General features: G+C 50.5%; 1 long non-coding RNA gene across 1 annotated transcript; it reads left to right on the forward strand.

Moving 5' to 3' along the window:
• The first annotated feature begins 3,601 nt into the window (after nt 1-3,601).
• LOC121140158 lies at nt 3,602-4,855 on the forward strand. Its single transcript, XR_005876966.1, has 2 exons — nt 3,602-3,717; nt 4,484-4,855. It is a non-coding gene; the product is annotated as an uncharacterized LOC121140158 (long non-coding RNA).
• The last annotated feature ends 255 nt before the right edge of the window (nt 4,856-5,110 follow it).

The raw sequence follows: 5,110 nt of genomic DNA on the forward strand, positions 1-5,110 counted from the left end.
CTTCCTTGCTTAGAATCTGATCCTCATCTCTCTCCAGACTGACGACTGTTAGAGCAAACCCCATATTCATCCCTTTGTCCCATGCCCCAGCCAGGCTTGCAGAAAGGCCCAGGGCAGGGTCTGTGTGAATGTCATTTCACGTGCACACACTGTTGTGGAACCTCTGGAAGGTAGCCACACTTACCAGGTATCCAGCTCTGCCATGTGGCAGGCTCCTGTCCTACTATAGAGAGCAGGGATGAGAGATGTTGTCACACCTATCACACCTCCACCGGATTCGACTTCCTGTGCCTCGTTGGCCAGAATAGTCACATGACCATTTGCCCCCTTCTCCCGTCTTAAGAATGAAGCTGAACTGTGTGAGCCTTCAGAACCCACTTAGCAGATCTAAGGAACAGGTTAATGAGAGTCTTTTCCTCCAGCTTTGGGGGTGGGTGAACAATGGCAGAGAAACACATTCATTATTTAACTCTATGCCTGCCTCTGCCTCCCAAGTGCTGGGATTTAAGGTGTGCAGCATCACTGCCACTTATTTATTTATTTATACTTTTTTTCTTGGCCAGCATCTGTGCTCGTGCCTCACATGTGTGCAGTGTCTACAGAAGCCAGGAGACGGTAGGGGATCCCCTGGAACTGGAGTTACAGACAGTTGTGAGCTGCCATGTGTGTGCTGGGAACTGAACCAACCTGGATCTTCTGCAAAAGCAGCCAGTGCTCTTAACTGTGGAGCCTCCTCTCCAGCCCCAAAGTCATCATTTAAATGAAGGTTGATTCCAGGTGGGCTCTGCCCTGACAGCAAGGCCTGCGAGGCTTACTGCTCTTCAATTAAATCCCCATCTGGGTTGATGTTTAGGGTTTTTTTTTGAGTGGGTGAGTGGGCACTGGGCTCAGGATGTCTGGTTGATGGTAGCTTCCTGGAGAGACGAAAGCCTGTGGTGTTGTGACCCAGCCAGTGATGGATTGCTTGCTGGCAGAGTGTCCTGCTGACCCCAGGCCGAGGGGGAAGGAATGAAGCTCTGATGATGGATGGCTGGGGAGAGCTGTTTAATTTCCCAAGACCACCTGCCACTCTGTGGCCGTCATTTTCTGTGCTCTGTCCATCCATCAAGTACACGTGAGGCCAGGGGCACTTCGGATTTCACTGCCCGGGGAGTCCTTGCACTGGGCTAAAGGGGGAGATAGATGCCCTTCTTGGTTGCAGAGATGAGAATGCAGCCAAACAGGAAGGAAAGAATATCCAACCCCAGCCTCCATCCAGGTTGGCTCAGGGCTTCATCTGCAGCTTAGCCTTTACCTGGCCACAGCAGAGCAGTGTGCCTGGCCCAGCAGACCCTCCCATTGTGTGTGTGTGTGAGGGGGCACAGCTTCTTGAGAGCACAGGAACTGCCTTTGTACTCATCTGGGTGGACATTTCCCTTCACATGGACTGTGATCACTCACACTGTGTTTTTTTTCAAAGTGGGACAAGGGCTTACTTGTCTCTCCACCCATTCTACCCCACCTCACTGCCTGGCGGCGGTGTTGCACGTGTGCATGTGTTAAGTGGGGGCTGCTGCGCTCTCTCTGTTGGCAGAGAGCAGCCACAGGAAGCCGCGGATGCCCAGGATGCTAACACAAAGCTGTTGGGGGTGGGGCAGTGTCCCTCCTTCTCTGTCCTCATCCTGGGCCCCTTCTCTAAGTCCCTTCCCTGCATGCCTCTTTGGACAGCGGGTAGTTGGTGGGTCCAGGTCAGGTTAGTCTCTGGTCCTTCCTGTCATTCTGATCCCTTAGTACCATGCCACTAAATTTAGTGTTCTAGATGATTCAGTCACAACAGCTGCCTTCAGCCTCCCCTTCAAGGATGTGTCAATTGCCAGCTTTAAAAATAGCTTAATTGTTTTGTACTGATTATAAAACTAATCCATATTTGTTGCCAAAAAAAAAAGTTCAGAAAACAGAGTTTGCTGAAGACCCTTCCCCCTGCCCAACGCACACTCACTAGCCGGCATCTCCAGTTTCTGTGAGGAAGGAGAAGAGCATGATGGGTGCCACACAGATACTGCACTCCCAGTGTCACAACTGAGGACAGCCAGCCACCTCCACACAACGAGGCAGGGCAGCAATGTGGTGGCTTTCTTCAGCCGATCTGTGTGTTTAAGTAGTTTAGCATGTTCTTGACCTCACTTGGCCCTCCAACTGCTCTCTGGGATGCTCCCCTCCCCCCTCACTTCATGTCCTCCTCTTTTTTTTTCGAGACAGGGTTTCTCTGTATTGTTTTGGAGGCTGTTCTGGAACTCGCTCTGTAGACCAGGCTGGCCTCGAACTCACAGAGATCCACCTGCCTCTGCCTCCTGAGTGCTGGGACTAAAGGCGTGTGCCACCACCGCCCGGCCATGTCCTCCTCTTTTAAAACAAGATTTTTCTTATTTTTAATCATGCATAGGTGTGGGGGGCGGGGCATAGGCACACGTGAGTGCAAGTGCCTACAAATGTCACAGGCACCAGATACCCTGGAGCTGGAGTTACAGAGAGTTGTGAGCCCCCTGATGCTGGGAACTGGACAGCACTCCCTCCCTCCCTCCCTCCCTCCCTCCCTTCCTCCCTCCCTTCTTCTCTCTGTCTTACTCTCTCTCCCTCCCCCTCTCTCTTACACACTTAGTCTAATCAGTGCTGTCCAAATGCACACAGGAGTAGGACTATCCATTGGGCATAGGAAACCTACCATGGGCCATACTGGAAGAGAAAGGACTCCTTCCAAAATCCATCAGCTGCAAAACAGCTCCTTATCTGGGTGGGGTGGAGTGGACCCTCATGGACCCCTCTCTGTCTGTGCTGCAATGTTGGCTGGTTAGATCTTGTCCTATGCTATATATGGTCCTGTGCAGGTCATCACAGCTGCTGTGAGCTCATGAGTACAACAGCCAAGTCATGTCTAGAACATACTGTCCCAAACCTCTGCCTCTTACAATCATTCTGTAGTGACCACTCCTCCATTTTAGTAGCCATTACAGGCTAACATATGCTTGTATGACCTTGCCGCTCCTGTCCTGGTCAGATGCCATCCTCGTGGCAAGGAACCAATCAGAAGTTAGCTGGCGGGGCTGTGCTTTACGGCTCTGGGTGTGCTTTACAGACAGTGCACAACAGTGACGTGCAGAACATAGCAACCGCCCTGGGAGGGCCTATGGGCCATAACCACCAGTTGACCAATCGACACAGGGCGGGTCACCCAAACCTAGAAGCACACCAATCCTGAGACTGTTTCATACCCCTAGACACTCCCCTTATGCTGCCCTTTAAGACCCCTGCCTCAAGGTTGCTTGGGGTCTTTCTCCAGCCATTGGCCATGGTGGCAGGATGAAGGGCCCGAGCTAATGGGTTTAACTCGTTAAACATCTACTATAAAAGACTCTTTGCTTTTGCATTAAAATGGGCCTCTTGGTGATTTTGGGGTTCAAAATTTGGGCACAACAATTCCATCTCTTCTTCAGCAATGTCCCCAAACCTTGCGGAGAGTAGGCGTGATATAAAAGAGATGTGAATCAGTTTTTCAAATGGTTACCATTTGTGCCTTTGGTCAAGGCAGGGAACTTTGAGCTTTCTTTTCTCCTTAGGAAACACGGCCTTTGGATAGCCTTGCCCCTGGGGTATGACGTAAGGCTTCACCGACACCTGCTGTCACACAAAGGATTTGCCCACACTGGTGTCATCTGTCACTTCCATGATGTCCTTGCAAAGGTATGTGTGAGCAAAGGAACCCTCACACTGCTGACTGTGACTCTAAGTGGGACTTGCCAGGTCTTTCCCATTTTTCTCTTGCAAACAACAGCACAAAACACTTTCCTGTTTCCCACCACATGGGTGATTTCTCTAAGCCACACTCTGGAATAAGGAAGGCTAGGGTCCCTGGGTCCCTGCTGGTGAGGTTGGGAGGATGTTTAAGAAAGAGGTTTTACGATGCCAACTTAACTCTTAGAAAGCCTATCATAGCAGGAAGGGCGGTATTGAAGGGAGGGGTCCATATGAAGGCACAGGCCCCACACCTCTCCTGGACCACACTGACCTCCATCAACTAGGGGGCCCAGACAACTGCTTTGGTTTCCTTGTGCAGCTTCTAAAAACTGGGATAGAAATCAACCTACTTTCCAGGTTCCAGGAGAGCAGGTGCTCACAGAGAAAGCATGCAGGGGCAGACAGGCAGCTGTGCTGGGCCAGGGCCAGCCTCCAGAAGCCCAGAGCTTTCCCTTCCCGTCTGGTCAGTGGCTGGCCCATCCCCTTTCTCCAGGCTGAGCAGGAAGATGGAGTGGCCTGCTTCTGGAAACGGTGCCTGCTGCCAGGCCCTCGCTGCTCCCAGGGGAAGTCATACTTGCTGTGCTGCTTGTACCAGTGAGCTAATTAAGATGAAAGAACTCTTGGATGAGCCCAGAGAAACGGCATCTACTTCAGAGTCTGCTCCCGACGACTTCCGGCTGCTCTTACTAACAGATTTTTGATAACCTCTTAGGACTCCTTGCCTTGTCCACCTCCTGAGAGGGTAGGCCTCACTCAGCAAGGTTCTGGCGCAGGATGGAAAGAGAGGAGACACTGAGGGAATATGAGGAGAGAAAGAAGTCTCTTACACTACCACGGACAGAGTCGGGGAAACTTCAATGCATCCGGTAAATCCCAGATTGCCTGCGGAGTCAATGTTCCCATTTCCAAGAGATGCATCGGATGTTAAAAACAGTAAATAAGACGTGCTCACTCGGGGCTGGAATGTTTGTAATCTTGAGTTTTACTGTATTGGCATTCCTCCCTCATCCCTAAATCTAAACAGTGAACCTCACAAAATAGCCCTGTAATTTCATTTCCAACAATAAGAAAAATAACAAAACCAGCTCATGCATTTCTTTAACTTGACTTTTACACCTTCCTTAAATATTAAGCTTTGCTTAATCCTTAAATCTTGCTGTAAATTACGTCCTTTGAGAAATGTAATTTAGAAAGCTGCAGGGTCATTCAGGGTGTCCAGATTTTGTATTGTGTGGCGTTGATGGCTATCCTGGGGCGCACGCAGCCTGTGGAATGCAGGTTGGGCACGTTGATTATTGCAAAGATCTCTAAGTACAAGCCTCTTCTAAGAAGTCCACAC

The sequence above is a fragment of the Mesocricetus auratus genome, unplaced genomic scaffold (assembly GCF_017639785.1).
Source record: "Mesocricetus auratus isolate SY011 unplaced genomic scaffold, BCM_Maur_2.0 Super-Scaffold_100004, whole genome shotgun sequence".
Lineage (NCBI taxonomy): Eukaryota > Metazoa > Chordata > Mammalia > Rodentia > Cricetidae > Mesocricetus > Mesocricetus auratus.